Consider the following 19,440-nt stretch of genomic DNA (forward strand, 5'->3'; position numbering starts at 1 on the left):
ACAACAAGTAGGCAGAGAGGCAGGCAGAGAGAGAGGGGGAAGCAGGCTCCCTGCTGAGCAGAGAGCCCGATGTGGGGCTCGATCCCAGGACCCTGGGATCATGACCTGAGCTGAAAGCAGAGGCTTTAACCCACTGAGCCACCCAGGTGCCCCGAAATGCAGACTTCTTATTCTCCTCCCTTTCGCATAGCAAGGAGACAGGAGAGAGTAAAGAGATTCAAATAATAAAGAGATGGCTAAGTCTTTTTCCAGTTGGCAGCATCCTTGGTTCCCATGACCACTACTGCTTTAAGGAAGAAAATGCTCTTGAAGAGCTGAAGTGGGGATCCAAAAACAAAATGATGTTTGAGATTTCCCCTAAAAGAAACATATTACTCCAATGCAAGTTAATTTAGTTCCCTCCTGCTAAGATTTCACACCCTACAAAGTGTGTCTGGATGAGAAATTGTACCCCTTTAAGTTGATCAGTCCTCAAAACACTTCATCTTCAGAGTAAGGTGAAGCAGTAATGATAGAGCAAGTAGGAGTTTTCTATGAGCTTCTCTTGGCTTACATCTAGATTAGCAGGTGTTTTGGGACCTTCTTTTTTAAAAAAAGATTTATTTATTAATTTTAGAGAGAGACATAAAGAGAGAGTGAGAGTAGGGAGGCGGGAGGGGCAGACAGAGAAGGACAGGGAATCTCTTTGCTGCGCGCAGAGCCTGACACAGGGCTTGATCCCATGACCTTGAAATCACAACCCCAGCCAAAAAGCAAGAGTCATTTGCTCAACGGACTGCACCACCCAGTTGCCCCCATAGACCTTATTCGTTTAGTGCAATCCTGTCTGAATGGACTCCATCACCAGCACTTGTATCTCTTTGCCAGAGAGTTTTCTCTAGCATTTGGACCAGCTCTATCTACTCCACAGCAGATCAGAAGTCCTAGAGAATTAATGCCCCTTGGAAAAGTCTTCAGTGCATGACAAACAGGACTTGGAGTATTTATTCCCCAGATCTCTATTACCTTAGGTGGGATGACTCTAAGGTGAGTTCTCCAATAGAATGAAGCACTAACTTCCCACAATGCCATCTTGCTTGATAAAAAACACTTTATTGGCTGCCTTTCCTTCCCTGTCTCACTTTACTACTTCTTTATTGGTATTTTCTGAGGCCACCTTCTTAATAAGCTATTTGTGCCAGAATCCTTGTACTTCTGGGGGAACACAAATAATGATGGTTTCCTAAACCAAAATTACCACTTCTAACATCACAAATGAACTGCATGATCAAGTCAATCATGAGGACTAGTATAAAAAGCTACACTGGGGTACCTGGGTGGCTCAGTGGGTTAAAGCCTCTGCCTTCAGCTCAGATCATGATCCCAGGGTCCTGGGATCGAGCCCCGCATCGGGCTCTCTGCTCAGTGGGGAGCCTGCTTCCCTTCTCTCTCTGCCTGCCTCTCTGCCTACTTGTGATCTCTGTCAGATATATAAATTTAAAAATCTTAAAAAGCTACACTGACAATGTGTATCTATAACCTGAGAGAGAATGTAGAACCCTAGGAGAAGTCTCCAGTTGTCTGCTATATATGCCTGTCTGAATGGCTAAGGATGGTTTATAATCTATCTTGGGCAACATTAGTAGATATATATGGGATATATAAGTAATATATATACTTATATGGGATGTTACTGAAACATTAATCAACTGTAACAACATAAACTCTGGAATAGGATCCTAAAAAATGTCAAGAATGGATCCAGGACAGCTGTGATAGGAACAACAGCTGACTTCTGGGCCAAGGTCATTTACTAACCAGTAGGGTAATATTTCACAATTTTAATAATCAGTGCAGCCTACTAGTATATGTGCCCTGTCCTGAAGTACTAAGATGATTTTTATTTTTAGATGAATAGAAGATTCCCAAGGTTAAAAAAAAATAGCCTCCTTATTGCCAGCACCTCAAAAAGAACTGCAAATAATAGTGCAGTACGATCTGTGGTATGGAATGTGGTCTGAGAATTAAGTGATTTGGCATAACAGTTACAACCTGGGCTATCAATTTTAGAAAAATTATCCTACAACAAAATACACTGAGTATCAAAAACCAAAATAGCATGTTTTAGCTTTTTCTTCAAAATGACCTCAGGGTCATTATTACAAATAACAATTTTCACTGTTGTGTGGCTATGCTGGAAAAAGCAATTGTAAAACAGTTGACTCCATACTATACATAACAGTTTTTAAGGAGTAATTATGATAAAACAGCTGTGTAACTTTTGGGCAGGCACATTTGCTTTCCTTAGAATATTTACAACCATGAGAATTTTTTTTTCCCAAATCTTAAAGAGCTATTTTAAATACTTCTCTTATAGGGTTACCAGTAAAAATATAAATTCGATTAGAGATGTCATTTCTGTAAACTCGGCTGGAGCTTATAGAATACTAATAGGGAAATATCAGAATGCTGGATAAAAGATAAACCTGATTCACAGTATATGAGGGATAATTGTATGAGTAGTTCACCTACATGGAAACCCCAAAAAGCATACCTTCAGCTTCAGGTAACAGTTGGATCCTAAAAAATCCTTTTAAAGTAAATCAGTTTTCAAAAAATATACCTATGTTTAAAAAATAAAGAGGCATGCCTGGGTGCTCAGTCTGTTAAGCCTCTACCCTGGCTCAGATCTTGATCCCAGGATCCTGGAATCAATCCCACATTGGGTTCCCTGCTTAGTGGGAAGTCTGCTTCTCCCTCTCTCTCTGCCCCTCCCCCCCATTCGTGCTCTTTCTCTCAAATAAATAAAATCTTTAAAAAATAAGAATACTTTTAAAAATTTTTTATTTTTAATCTTTTATAAACATATAATATATTTTTATCCCCAGGGGTACAGGTCTGTGAATCGCCAGGATTACACACTTCACAGCACTCAGCATAACACATACCCTCCCCAATGTCCATAACCCCACCCCCCTGTTCCCAACCCCTCTCCCCCCAGCACCCCTCAGTTTGTTTTGTGAGATTAAGAGTCACTTATGATTTGTCTCCCTCCCAAGCCTATCTTGTTTCATTTATTCTTCTCCTACCCCCTTAAACCCCCATGTTGCATCACCACTTCCTATCAGGGAGATCATATGATAGATATCTTTCTCCGCTTGACTTATTTCGCTAAGAAAAAAAAATAAGAATAATTTTAAAATTTTTCAAAGATTATTTTCCAGTACTTTCTTTTGAAACTGAATATTATGGATATTCAGAGAAAAAAATACCAATAAATAGAAAGTAACCATAGCCTAATAACTATGTAACTATACAAATGCTCTAGAGACAGTATGAGATCTAAAAAAATTTTCCAAGAAAAGAATAAAGTTGTATCAGAGATTTCCATCCAAAACAGACTCTGCTTCCAGAGAAGATGGCAATGTAAGCCTAAGTGTCTAACCCTTCTTAGTGTTTCCTATATGTCACATCAAGCATTACACTTTCATGGATTTTGGTTTTCAGCAGTTTTACTATTATATGCCTCAGTATGATTTTTTTGAATTTTTCCTGCTTTGGATTTCTATAGTTATTTGAATATATAGCCTGATGTTTATCTGGTTTTGAAAAATTATCTTTTCAAACATTGTTTCAGCTCAGTCTGCTTTCTCTTCTGCTTCTGGAACTTCAATCATCTTTATTAATTGAAAAGGAAATTAATGAAAAAACCAGATTGTTTCATTGTTCTCCATTTATCTTTAATGCTCTTGTCATATTTTTCATCTTTCTGTTCTCCATGCTTCAGTCTGGATATTTTCTTCTCATCTATTCCAGTTTATTACTCTCTTTTCAGTTGTGTCTAATATGCTATTAAGTCATTTATTGAGTTCTTAATTTCAGAAATTTTAGTTTCAATTTCTTGCATTCCCATTTGAAAATACTTTATATTTTCCATTTCCCTGTTTAAATTCATGTTGTCATTTAAATTCTTGAAAATATTAATCAGCTGTTTTAGTGTCCATGCCTAGTTAAATACTTTCTTCAAATTTTCCTGGGTGTTTATTTTTCTATTGTCCTTTGACCAATTTATATTGTGTGCATGGCTGGTTATTTTTCATTGAATGCTAGCCATTGTCTATGAAAATTTTAGAGATAATTTGAGGCTGTTGATGATGTTATATTTCTCCAAAGAGTATTTATTCTTGCTTCTGGCAGTCAGTCTAAAAAAGATTTCTAATCTTTAATCCTATCAAAGATTCAGCTGACCCTAAGTGAACTTCTGACTTAGGGAGAGCAGGTATATTTCTGGTTCACCCTAACTCTTAGGTAGCCCTTTAGGGTTGGAATTTAAGACCAAGAGTATTTATGGGGCTATAACTCCATTGCATGTATTAAACTCTATTTTTTGCCCCCAAACTGTCACAAATTCTATTTCTCTTCTGACTTCTTTTTTCTCTGAGATATTAACTCTGCATGTCCTTGCTGTATAGTGACTCTGATGATTTAAAAAAAATGTTTCATCCAGTTTTGCTCTCTCTTCTCTTCAACATGGTTCTGAAACAAGCTAGTAAATCATTTTTAGGAACACACCTCTTCCCAGTTGGCTTTTTAGTCTCCTATCTTGAAAATGAGTAGACAGGGGCACCTGAGTGGCTCAGTGGGTTGAAGCCTCTGCCTTCGGCTTCGGTCTGATCCTGGGGTCCTGGGATCGAGCCCCACATTGGGCTCTCTGCTCGGCAGGAGGCCTGCTTCCCCCTCTCTCTCCACCTACTTGTAATCTCTGTCTGTCAAATAAATAAATAAATAAATAAATCTTTAAAAAAATAAGTAGACAATAAAAGCTTACCCAATTCTGAAAAGAATTTGAATATAGAAATCAGAACATCAAGTTACTCACCTTAAATATATATATATATAATTTTTATCTGTCAATTATACATCAATACAATAATCAATACATCAATAAAGTTGAAAAATTGTGCTAAGACAGTTTAATACATATATGGAAAAATAATAAAATTGGATCTCCTGTCCACAATCAGTTCAAGATTGCTTAAGACCTTAAAATTGAAAAGCCAAAATCTTAGACTAAAAAATAAAAGAATATTTTAAAAAATAAAAGAGAACTAGAATATTGAAGATAGACCCAAACTAAGAGATTAAAAAGTGCAACCCCCCAAAAGCATATGCTATGCTAATAGAAGTCCAGCAAGGTGTCATAAATATCCTTAGAGAAATAAGAGAAGATAGTGTACTCATGAAATAAGAAAGAATGATACAAAATTATTTATAAGTCAAATAACAAAATAGCAACTTGAAAAATTGAGAAAATTTTGAAAGGAAGTAAATACACTTGCAAAAATTTTTCAAATCAAACATCTTGGAAATCCTAAAAAAAAAAACCCAGAGTCATAAGCATGTATATGGCTTAGAAGCCATGTGACTCAGAGAAAATATTAGCCTTATATTGTTTTTTACAGCCTTGGAGAGAGAATCAGGATAAAATTAAGCAATGGATTTTAGTAGCTAATGATTAGTGATAAAAATATCAAAAAGTTTTCAAGGTATAAATTTCTAACAAATGCTTTATGATAGTAATTAATTATTAAATATTAATCCCTTGTTATTTGGATTTTATTTTTTATTTTTATTTTTTAAGGTTTTTTTTTGAGAGAGAGAGAGAATGAGAGAGAACAAGGATGAGAAGGGGAAGGTCAGAGGGAGAAGCAGACCCCCTGCTCGATGCGGGACTCAATCTTGGGACTCTAGGATCATGACCTGAGCTGAAGGCAGTTGTTCAACCAACTGAGCCACCCAGGTGCCGTGTTATTTGGATTTTAGAAGTTACATTTTTATAAAAGTCACAAATACATGAAATATATGGTCTAATCTGATGATTCAGTCATCAAAGTCATTGAAAATCTGACTCTTTGAATTTTTCTATCTTGGATGGACATCACTTCTTATGAAAATGTATCCAAACTTTGGTCATTCTGGTGTCTAAGAAAATATAAAAGCAGCATAAATGCTAACCTTTAGAGCCAAAACCCACCGCAAATATCATTCTCAATGGAGAAAAACTGAAAGCTTTTCCGCTAAGGTCAGGAACACGGCAGGGATGTCCATTATCACCACTGCTATTCAACATCGTACTAGAGGTCCTAGCCTCAGCAATCAGACAACAAAAGGAAAGTAAAGGCATCCAAATCGGCAAAGAAGAAGTCAAATTATCACTCTTCGCAGATGATATGATAGTATATGTGGAAAACCCAAAAGACTCCACTCCAAAACTGCTAAAACTTATACAGGAATTCAGTAAAGTGTCAGGATATAAAATCAATGCACAGAAATCAGTTGCATTTCTCTACACCAACAGCAAGACAGAAGAAAGAGATATTAAGGAGTCAATCCCATTTACAATTGCATCCAAAACCATAAGATACCTAGGAATAAACCTAACCAAAGAGACACAGAATCTATACTCAGAAAACTATAAAGTACTCATGAAAGAAATTGAGGAAGACACAAAGAAATGGAAAAATGTTCCATGCTCCTGGATTGGAAGAATAAATATTGTGAAAATGTCTATGCTACCAAACCTATAAAATAAAGACAAATTCCCAGAAGCGGTACTAATGATCTGCATTCAACCCCACCAATTTTCAGTCTGATACTGTCTTGATCACAGCCAAACAGAATGTAAGCTCTACTCTCAAAATCCCATAAGAGATTTTAGGACAATTATTTTATTCTTCCATTTTAGTTTTTACTATTAATCATAGAACCTGTAGTGTGGAGAAACAATGCAGAGAAACTACTATTTGAAATATACACTTAACATAACAACATTATGAAACCACATGACATAATATGGTAATTAGTAAATATATATTCTGAGCTCTTTAGCAAACCCATACTCAAGAATTAAGTTATTTCAAGTTTATGTGCCATATCATATCATAATGTTTCTTTTCTCACAAATGGAAAGGGGAAGAGGAATTGTGTTATCGTCTTCACCTATTCCCACCCTTGACAACCTATAATAAGCTTTGAGATTCTCCTCCTCCTTTACTACAGAACAGTGAGTCACCTAGAGTTACATAACACTCAGTTCCTAGGAATCTAAATTTCTCATTTTCTCCTTAATCTCAAAAGTGCTTATTGCTTAAAGCAAACAACCACAACAAAACAGTTTTAAGGAAATATTGACGACAGCAAAAAGAAGGGGGGAAATTGCAAACAATTGCCAGGATGTGCAAACTGTGATAATTGTCTTTTCATAAACTCAGAATCATGCAAGTATCGAGTCTCCATTTGCATGAACCTGAGAGTGAACATCTCCTTATTCCGTGCCCTAGGCACCTTGTTTGTCTCACCCTATTTCCTACTATGCATGGAAAAAATTTTTTTAGAGATTTATTTATTATTTTGAAAGAGAAAGAGAGGGAGAGAGAGCTCATACATGTCGTTGGGGAAAGGAAGAGGGAGTATCTCAAACAGATTCCCTGCTAAGCACAGAATCCCATGTGGGCTTAATCCCACAACCCTAAGACATGACCTGAGCCAAAATCAAGAGTTGGATGCTTAACCAACAGAACCACCCAGGTGCCCCACTGCAACATATTCTTGACCTATATGTTTGAGGAAATTATTGCAGCATCAATTGTGACTACTGAAACAAAATAGGTGCTATAGAGGATAAATTGAATAAATTTTCGTACATACTTATCATAAAATTAATAGAATACTATGCCGTTGTTCAAAAGAATGAGTGAGCTCTCTATGTAATGATATAGAAAGATCTCTAATGTCTGTCATTATATGAAAATATCAGAAGAGCAGAACAGTGTTTTTCATATGCTCCAATTTGTGATTTTAAAAAAAATTAAAGACTATTTTATTTAGTTTTGAATAAAATGTCTCTAAAAGGAAACAAACAAAAAAACCCTCTAGCTAATAGCTGTTGCTTCTTGAAAAGGGAACTAAGCTGAAAAACATCAGTTGGAAACAGAGACTTCCTTTTTGAACTTTTAAAATATTGTTTCAAGTGTATATGGTACCTACTGAAAATTACAGAAACAAATAAAATGAAAGCTTTTCATTGTACTCAGCAAAAAGAGGTTGCAAATAACCTTAGTAGTGGTTCCTTCAGGGACCTGGTAGGCATAGGAACAATATTGCACTGGATTAAAGAATTACACTGAAGTAAATGGAGACATTCTAGTGACATTTTAAAGCTCTTTGGCCCTGGATAGGATAAGAGTAATAAGATAGTAGCCAGGCGTGGACTGAAGGTCATGAAATTGAAGGGCTAAATATCTACATGAATACTGATGTCACTGAACAGAGCAGAATACAGTGGGTAACTTACTTAGTCTCTACCTGTTTTGCTTCTACATCTAAATAAAGGTTAATGGTATATCCAGTGTTTTTCAGGATCCAAGAATGATTGTCTAAACTCCAAGAATGATTGTCTAAAAGTTATTTACTGAAATTGGACAACCTGATTTCAATTGGACAGTCGGCTTCTGATTCTGTTAAACTGTGCAGGATTGGCGAGTTATTTTGTTTCCCTGTATCTCACTTTCCTTATATGCCAATTATATATATATGCTTTGAGGATTAAATGAGTTAATAGAGGTAAAGCACTTAGAATGATGCCTGGCACATAGTAAATATTGTGTGTATTAGTTTCCTAGTGCTGCCATAACAAAATGCTAAACATTGTGTGGCTTAAATCATAGAAATAGATTTTCTCATGATCTTGTAGGCTAAAAATCTGAGATTAAAGTGTCGGGAAGGTTGGCTTCTTCTGAGACTTCTGTCCTTGGCTTGTAGATAGTTATCTTGTCCCTGTATCTTCACATGATTTTCTTTCTATGTGTGTCTATGTCCTAATCTCTTCTTCTTATAAAAGGACCAGTAATATTGGATTAGGGCTCACCCTAATGCCCTCATTTAATCTTACATACCTCTTTAAAGTCCATATTTTCTAATAAATCACATTATTGAGTACTGAGGTTAAGACTTCAACATATGAGTTTTGGGTGGACATAGTTCAGCCCATAACACTCTGTTTGTGGCTGATGTAGTGTTCAGGATAATGGCAGATGTTTGGATACACAAGAGATCAGTGATACTTTGTATTAATGTCTTCATGGATTAAGGGGAGGACCAGGGGCTTTATAGATGACAGCAGTGAGAAAGGGGAAAGAGTGGTTTAACCTCTGGAAATTAAAATGAATAATCGTTGCATTAACTTGATTTATTCTTTAAGTCCTTAGAACCCCTCAATGGAAAACATTAAGAAATCTGTGGACACAAGTAGTTTGTGTATACAATGCTCCAGCTTAGCCCTTAGCTTTTATTTGGATAGGGAATAATGAAGTTTGGGGAAGAGTTACATACCAGATAGCACAAAATTTGAGTTAAATCTGTATGTATGCAATATATTCTTATCATGAGGTCAAATTTCTGTTTAGCTCTAATTACTAACAATGTCAGAGATTTTTTTTAACAAAGATTTTTTAAAAATAGTTCTAAGAACTGTTGACTTATAACTTTGAGATTATCAATGTTTATTATCAGAAACTACATTTGTTAGTGCAGAAAGCAGGATTTGTTGACTTCAAATTGTAAACTATGGTGACTAATTTCCGTAATCTATGGAGGTTGCATTTAACACTGATAACCACTGAAGGTTAAATTTACTCAACATTTTTGGATAATTAACCTGCTTACTATGACCATACTGATCGAGCTTCAATTACTTAGCCAGTATAAAAGATGATGCCGATTCCTTTAGAATTCAGAACATGTCTAAAGACTTTTTGTGTAAAAGTTATTTTCGCTAATATATGTTTATAAAAAAATAAAAAATAAAATTAGACATTATTAGATTATAAAAAAAAAAAGTTATTTTCAATGTAAAATAAATAGCATACAGAATAACTGGAAACAAGGCTGAATTTCAGTCTTCCATAATGAGCTGGTAGCATGAACATCAATGGGTGTTTTTCTCCAAGAAGATGAAAAAACAGTGTCCTGAAAGTGGCAAGGGGAACTGAAGTGTGGAAAAAGAGTATTCCCCCTTGAAAGGGCTTTACATGAAGCTGAGTCTTTGAAGGGAGAGGCCTGGCTCTGTTTCAACAAGAAAACAGAGGAAATATCCAAGAGGAGGATGAGAATATGGGAAGTTTGTAACCATAGAAAAGGGAGTTCTTCAGGGTTCAGGGGGAATCTTTTGGAGAGTGGGAAGCAATGAGAGTTGAGAATGGGAGTGAAAAGGCACAGGGCATTCTGAAAATGTGAATGTGGCAGAGGATGGTCAGAAGACCCGAGACTTCCTATATTTGGGAGGTGACCAAGTGTTACAGAGATAAGAGATACATGGATTTAGCTTTCCATAATTCTGCCAAGTTAATTATCCCACTGGTGGACTGGATGGGCACTCAGGCCTTTCAAGCGTCAGCCAAGATCCAGATGGATTGCATTTTCAATACAGCTCAAGTCAGGATGCCTGAATGGCTCAGTCAGTTAAGCATCTGCCTTTGGCTTGGGTTGTGATCCCAGGATCCTAGGATCAAGTCCTGCTTTGGGCTCCTTGCTCTGCAGGGAGCCTGCTTTCTTCTTCTACCTCTGCCTGCAGCTCCCCTACTTGTGTTCTCTCTCTCTCTCTCTCTCTCTCTCTCTCTCTGAAAAATAAACACACTCTCTCTCTCTCTCTCTCTCTCTCTATATATATATATATATATATATGACAGCTCAAGTTACTGGGAAAGGATTCCAGCCTCTTAAGAGGGTCAGGCTGAGGTCTTCATTAATTATGAAGTTCCAGGGGCACCTGGGCGGTTCAGTGGGTTAAAACTTCTGCCTTCGGCTCAGGTCATGATCCCAGGGTCCTGTGACTGAGCCCTACATTGGGCTCTCTGCTCAGCAGGGAGCCTGCTTCCTCCTCTCTCTCTCTGCCTGCCTCTCTGCCTACTTGTGATCTCTACCTGTCAAATAAATAAATATTTAATTGTGAAGCTCCATGAGAGTATTTGGGCTCCAGACTATTGGAAATGGACTCCTTGGGAGTCATTAGAGCCCAGGCGGATACATCAGATGGCCTGGTCCCTAGGAGCTATGGTTTACTTATGATCTAACTGAAGTCCTATATTTTCTTTTTTTTTTTTTTTAAGATTTTTTTTTTATTTATCTGACAGAGATCACAAGTAGGCAGAGAGGCAAGCAGAGAGAGGAGGAAGCAGGCTCCCTGCAGAGCAGAGAGCCCGATGTGGGGCTCGATCCCAGGACCCTGAGATCATGACCCGAGCCGAAGGCAGAGGCCCAACCTACTGAGCCACCCAGGTGCCCTGAAGTCCTATATTTTCTTATTAACCTTGAATACTCCTGGTGAGCCACGTACAGATGCAGGGTCTTATTTACCAGTGCAGAGAGGAAGGTGTGGCTAGATGAAATATGAAAAGCATGATAGAAAAAAGTTTGGAAAACAATGAATTGTTGACTTCTGAGTATGTTGAGTTTGGGAACATAAGTGGACCACTCAGGTATAACTGAGAAGCAGGTAGTTTTAACTGTAGCCTAAAGAGAAAGGAAGGCAGGAAAGTTGGGAAACTTGCCAAGAGAGCTTTGTCCTGTCCTCATCCATGGTATGCCTGGATTGTTGGGGAAAGACTGTATGTTGGCTCTCAGATTCTTTCTCCTGCTCCCTACCTCACTCACTTTATTTGTTGTTTATCCTTTCTTTGGTTTCTGCCTCTTTTTCCATTTGACCCTTTCCCTTATCCATCAAGCATGATTAGGTTTTCATTGCCTAAATAAATGTTCCTGAGTTCTGGTTCTTCTGCAAGCTACTGCCCCCTACCTCTTCACACACATTCTTTTTTTTTTTTTTTTTTCTTCATAACTTTTTCCAAATAAGAGGTGTATTTGGTGCCTACACTTTGTTCTTCTATTCTTTAGTTCCCTGAGATTTCACTTTCATAACTCTGTGGGAGATAGTCCTTAATTCATTTGGGGAGGTGTGTGGAGAGATGAGTGAAATAGATAAAGGGGATGAAGAAGTATAATATTCCAGTTATAAAATAAGTCATGGAGATGAAAATTATAGCATAGCAATATTGTTGGGATGTCTGGGTGACTCAGTGAGTTGAGCATCAGACTCTTGGTTTTGGCTCAGGTCATGATCTCAGGGTCATGAGATAGAGCTCCATAATTAGGCTCCTTGCTCAGTAGGGAGTCTGCTTCTCTCCCTCTCCTTTTGCCCCTCCCCTGCTTGTGTGCTCACTCTCTGTCTTTCTCTCAAATAAATAAATCTTAAAAAAAATAATGTTGTAATAATGTACAGATGTACAGGTGACAGATGTTAACCACACTTACCATGGTGAACACTGAACAATGTACAGATTTGTCATATCAATATACTGTATACCTGAAATTATTATGACATTATATGTCAACTACAATAATAATTTAAATTTTTTTCTCAGATGACAAGCTAGTTTTCAACTAATTGCCAATTACAAGTAGTCATCCTGCTGACCTCTTGGCAGTGTTCAGTATTGTTGAGCACACTCTATTGATTCTCTTTCCTAGCCCTTGGCTGTTTTTCTTCCTCATTTTTCTCCTATCTCTTCTCTCTAAGCTTCACTAGATCCTCTTCCCTGGTTTTATATTAAAGTTAGATATTCTGTATATTCCATCTGTTGGATGCTTCATCCACCTAAAATCATGAGGAGGGTGGCTACCTGAAAGCTTTGAGGTGCTCAGGGACACACTCGCCAGTTGCAACCATCAATGTCACTTTAAGGACTCACCACCATCACCTGCTGCCACAACCATCACCAGAATGAGAAGCAGGAAGATTTGTATGTGGATTTTCACCTAATATTCAAATGACTAAAAATATTTCACTAAAATAGGAGAGTCACAGAATGCAACCTACCACTTCGCATTCTGCAACTCTCAGCTCCAAGCTCCCAAAGCTGATTAAATTTGCACCACTTGCATTGCCCTGTATTGTGACCTCTATTACATTCCTTCAAGTAAAGGTGGTTCCTGACAGGGTGTTGAGAATTGGCTCCACTTAATTATCATCAAACCTACCCTCCTTTGTCCCTCTTATGTGTTGACAGTATGATGAAAGTCTGTAGGATTAAGACATGAGAGCATTTAAGGTTTTATGAAAGTAAGCAGGTCATAATTGGGTGTTTAGAAGTTTTACACATTTGCTCTGACTCCCAAGCTTGGTTTAAGATATCAGGTCTGAGACCCCTGGTGCAACACCGCCTTTGAGCCTCTTATCTGTCACTTTGCTTATTTTCTCAGCCCACCTAATCTTCTCTAGCCCCAATTCCTGTCCTGGTCACTCTCAAGTGATCCATATCCATACTTCCAAGTGCTGATTGGATAACTCCACATAGATGTCCTGCAGGCAGCTTGACCTCAATTCATAACTGAACCTATTTCCTGTCCCCCCAACCCTTCGTTCCCTCTTCCAAATAAAAACATACCTGTGGTCTCTACCTTCATAAATACCAACTCCTTCTCTCTTTCCAACCCCAGCAAACATTACCCTTGATATCGACTCTTTGATGTTTCTCCCATCTATTAACTCCCTCACCCCCACTTCCACTGCCCTCGTTTCATGCCTCATCATTTACTGCCAGGATTTGTAATGACCTCCAGCTACTTCCCTTTCCAATCTGTCTTTTACAGTTTTGTCAGAAATGTGTCCTTTAAAAATAAATATATTCAGCTCCTGGATAAAAGTCTCTATTGACGGGCACCTGGGTGTCTCAGTTCGTTAAGTGTCTGACTTCAGCTCAGGTCATGATCCTGGGGTCCTGGAATTGAGCCCCACAAGCCCCATGTCTTCTCCCTCTCCCTCTGCCTCTCCTACTGCTGGTGCTCACTCTCTTGCACATGCTTGTTCTCCCTCTCTCTCATAAATAAATAAAATATTTCTTTAAAAAAAACTGTTGAAGCCTTGTTACATGCAAGACTAAATCCAAACTCATTAACCTGGCTTTCAGGATTGATCATTATGTGACTCCAAAATAATTTTCCCTTAGAGATTTTTTTTAATTTGTGTAAAATTTACATACAGTGAAATGTACATATATAAGGGGTACAACTTGATTACTTTTGACAAATGTACACATACCCATAACCAACACCTCAATCAAAATATAGAACATTTCCATCACTCTAGAAAATTCCCTCATGCCCTTTTCAATCAGCTTCCACATTCCCATAGAAAATCACTATTACAATCTTTATCATATTGATTAATGTTGTCTATTCTCAACATGAAGAATGTGTTATTTTTTCACACAACATGCTTTTGAGGCTCATTTATATACTGTTTCACGTATCAGTTGTTCACTATTTTTTTTTATTGCTCAGGGGTATTCCATTCAATTTAAAGTTGTTTCTGTTTCAGGGCCATAGTGATAAAGCAACTATAAATGTTCTTTTTCTTCATTAAATTTTTTTAATTTATCAATTTTATACACATAGATCTAATTCATTCATTGTAATAGTCCTATAATATCAGTTGAATGAATATGCCACAGTTTATTTCCCTTTTGATAGACATTCATATTGTTTCTAATCTTTTATAAACAAGGCCTTTGTACTAATCTTGTGTGCCCATGTGAGGTTTCTCTAAGTAATTATCTGGAGGTGGAGTTCTTAGACAATAGAGTAGCTTATTCTATTGTTATTGCCAAGGTGTCCTCCTGTTTGTTTCTATTCTCATCATCCATGTTTGGTATTTGCTGTTTTTCCACATTTTTGCTGATTCCTAACATTTTTAGACCTATTAATTTTTGCCAGTGTGATGGGTATCATTGATTACTCTTGACATTGGACATCCTTCAGTATGTTTAATGACTCTTTTGATTTTCTTTTCTCTGAATTATCTGTTCATATCATTTGCCCATTTTTCTATTGAGTTTTTGCCCTTACTGATTTGTAGAAATTTAAATTTCTGCATCTCTAATCCTTTGCTTATTTTATGTGTTGGAAATGCCTTCTTCCAATATGTTGTGGTAAGTCTTTTGACTTGTTTTTAGTGAATTCTATTTTAATATATCGGTCTTTTCCTTTTCCTTTCCTTCCTTTTGTTTTGTGTGTGAGTCTTATTTCCTTTTCTACTTTGATAGTATAAAAAAATATTCTCTTATATGAGTTTTATTGTTTAGCTTTTTACATTTAGGCTTTTAATCCATCTGGAATTTATTTTTTAAATTTATTTTATTTTTTTAATTTAAAATCCACTAATTAACGTATAATGCATTATTTTTTTCAGGGGTATAGATCTGTGATTCATCAGTCTTATATAATACCCAGTGCTTATTATAACACATACCCTCCCCAATGTCCATCACCCAGTTACCCCAACTCCCTTCTCCATCCCCTCCAGTAACCCTCAGTTTGTTTCCTAAATCCAAAGAAGACATACAAATGGCTAACAGACATTTGAAAAAATGTTCAACATCACTAGTCATCAGGTAAATACAAATCAAAACCACAATGAGATGCCACGTTACACCAGTTAGAATGGCAAAAAAATTAAGATGACAGGAAACAACCAGTGTTGGCAAGGAAATGCAAGCTGGTGCAACCACTCTGGAAAACAGTATGGAGATTCCTTAAGATGTTAAAAATAGAGCTACCCTACAATCCAGCAATTGCACTACTAGGTATTTACCCCAAAGATACAGATATAGTGAAAAGAAGGAGCACCTGCACCCCAGTGTTCATAGCAACAATGTCCAGGATAGCCAAACTGTGGAAGGAGCCATGGTGCCTTTCAACAGTTGAATGGATAAAGAAGATATGGTTCATATATACAATGGAATATTACTCAGCCATCAGAAAGCATGAATACCCAACATTTTCATCGACGTGGATTGTGTTTCATGGACTGGAGGGGATTGTGCTAAGTGAAATAAGGCAAGTAGAGAAAGATAATTATTATATGGTTTCACTTATATGTGGAACATAAGGAATCGTGTGGAAGACCACAGAGGAAGGGAGGAAAAACTGAATGGGAAGAAATCAGAGATGGAGATAATCCATGAGAGACTCTGGACTCCAGGAACCAAACTGAGGGTTACAGAGGGGAGGGGTGTCGGGATGGTATAGCTGGGTGCTGGGTATTAAGGAGGGCACATGTTATGATGAGCACTGGTGTTATATGCAACTAATGAATTGATGAACACTACATCAAAAACTAATGATGTACTATATGATGGTTAATTGAACATAATAATAATAAAAAAGAGTCTCTTATGGTTTGTCTCCCTTTCTGGTATCATCCTGTTTCATTTTTTCCTCTCTTCCCCTATAATCCCCTGCCTTGTTTCTTAAATTCCACATATCAGTAAGATCATATTACTCAGCCATCAAAAAAATGAAATCTTGGGCGCCTGGGTGGCTCAGTGGGTTAAGCCACTGCCTTCAGCTCAGGTCATGATCTCAGGGTCCTGGGATTGAGTCCTGCATCGGGCTCTCTGCTCAGCAGGGAGCCTGCTTCCCTATCTCTCTCTCTCTGCCTGCCTCTCAGTCTACTTGTGATTTCTCTCTGTCAAATAAATAAATAAAATCTTAAAAAAAAAAAAGAAATCTTGCCATTTGCAATGACATGGGTGGAACTAGAGAATATTATGCTAAGCAAAATAAGTCAGTCAGAGAAAGACAATAATAAACATTTTTATATATGAACGTTTTGTGAAATTATGCTTTCATTTTTCTCAGGTAAATATATAGGAGTGGGATTGCTGGGTCACATATATAGTTATATATATAGATAGACATACACACACACACACACACACATAGTTGTACACTTGTATAGATGTATAGTTACCTGTCTAATAAAAGTTTGTTAAACAGTTCTCCAAAGTGATTGTATCATTTCCATGTCTCCAGCAATATATGAGTTGCTCCATATCCTTGATAAAATTTGGTGTTGCCAGTCTTTTTAATTATAGCCATTCTAATGGTTGAATACTGGTTTTAATAGTTCACTGTGGTTTTATTTTCCACTTCCTGGATTACTAATAAATTTGAGCACTTTTCTATGTGCTTATTGGGCATTACTATGTCTTCTTTTCCTAAGTGTCTTTTCAAGTATTTTTATCATTTAAATTGAGTTTATTACCTTTATATTATTACATTAAAATCATTCTTTTTATATCTTTACTACAAGCCCTTTGTCAGGCAACTGTGTTGTGAATACTTTCTGCCAGTCTCTGGCTTGCCTTAAATTTTCTCTGTTGTCTACTTTAATAAACAGAAGTTTTAAATTTTTATGAAGTCAATTTATCTATTTTTATTTTATATTTAATGATTTCTGTGCCCTATTTAAGAAATCTTTACCTATGCCTAGATAGCACAAATACTCTCTAGTAGCTTTCTTCTAGAAGTTTTATAGTTTTAGCTATTGCATTCACACCTATTATACAAAGTGTGTTTATGTTTGCATATGTTGTCAATGTTCATTATTTTCCATATGTATATCCACTTGGTCAGGAGTCATATGTTTAAAGGAATTTCCTTTCCCTATTGAATTGCTTTAGCGCCTATATTAAAAATCAATTGGCCTTACAAACCTGGATCTACTTTTGCATTTGTTATTCTCCTCCATTCATCTGCTTTTATGCCAATATGATATCATATTGATTAATGTAGCTTTATAGTAATTCTTGAAGTTAGGCGGTGCAAGTGGCCCAGGCTTTATGTCTTTTTCAAGATCGTTTTTTTAAAATTTAATTTCTTTTCAGTGTACCAGAATTCATTGTTTATGCACCACACCCAGTCCTCCATGCAATACATGCCCTCCATAATACCCATCACCAGGCTCCCCCAACCCTCCATCCCCTGCCCCTTCAAAACCCTCAGATGGTTTTTCAGAATCCATAGTCTCTCATGGTTCATCTCATTTTGACTATTCTCTGTCCCTTGTGTTTTAGTATAAGTTTTAGAATCAGTTTGTCAAATTCTATTTTTAAAAACCTGCTACAGTTGTGATTAGGATTGTACCAAATCTATAGATGAAATTGAAGATAATCAACATCTTAACAATACTGAATTTTACAATCTATTTGCCATGGTATAATTGTCCCACTTATTTAGGTCTTTTATAATTTCTTCCAGCAATATTTTATAGTTTTCAGTGTAGAAGTTTATCTAGTATTTGTAAACTGTACTAAGATATATTTATGTTTTTGACACTATTACAAATGGAATTTTCAAATTTCATTATTCAATTACTTGCTGCAAATACTTAAAAATCAAGTTGGATTTTTATATTGGCCTTGTATCCCGGGCCCTTGAGAAATTCACTAATTAGTTCTATTAGTTGTCTTTAGACTCCTTAAGATTTTCAAAGTAAAAATCACATTGACTGTAAAAATAAAATAGTTTTACTTTTTCTTTCCAATTTGTATACCTTGTTTTATTGCCTTATCACATTAGGCAGGATCTTTAGTACATTGTTGACTAGAGATGGTAAAAGAACATCTTCAATTTGTTCCCAAACTCAGGGGAACACATTTAGCATTTCATCACTAGGGATGATTCTAGCTGTATGCTTTTTTGTAGATGCCTTTACTCAACTTGAGGAAGCTCATTTTATTCCTAGTTCTCTGAGTTTCTATCATAAATGGATGTACAGTTTTTGTCAAATGCTTTTCTTCATCTATCAAGATAATATTATAGTTTTTCTCCTTTATTCTGTCAGTGGTTAATTACACTGATTGATCTTAACATTTAACTAGCTTTATATTCTTTAGAGAAATCCTATTTGGTTATGGTGTATTGTCCTTTTATATATTTTTATATATACAGTAATAAATATATATATACACAATATACTATAGATTATGTATAATCTACTACTACTTTTATATGTTCTTGGCTTCAATCTACTACTACTATTCAATCTACTACTACTATTGTTTTGTTAAGGAATTTTGCATCTGAGTTCATAACACACATCGATCTATAAGTTTCTTTTAGTCTTTGTCAATTTTTGACATTGTGATTTTGCTGGTCTCATAAAACCAAGTTGAGAGTTGTTAACCCTTCTCCTATTTTCTGAAATAATTTACAAAGTATGGGTAATATTTCATCCTTAAGTGTTTGATATAATTCATAGGTAAAGCAACATGGTTTTGGAGGTTTTTGTGTAAAGAATTTGTATTAGCAATTTCATTTTTAATAGCTACAGTAAATTCATATTTTCTTGTTAATTTTCTTTTTTTTTTCCAGTTTTTAATTAAGGTTTATTTTTTTTTTATAAACATATATTTTTATCCCCAGGGGTACAGGTCTGTGAATCACCAGGTTTACACACTTCACAGCACTCACCAAAGCACATACCCTCCCCAATGTCCATAATCCCACCCCCTTCTCCCAAACCCCCTCCCCCCGGCAACCCTCAGTTTGTTTTGTGAGATTAAG

This window comes from Mustela nigripes, chromosome X, assembly GCF_022355385.1.
Source record: "Mustela nigripes isolate SB6536 chromosome X, MUSNIG.SB6536, whole genome shotgun sequence".
NCBI lineage: Eukaryota > Metazoa > Chordata > Mammalia > Carnivora > Mustelidae > Mustela > Mustela nigripes.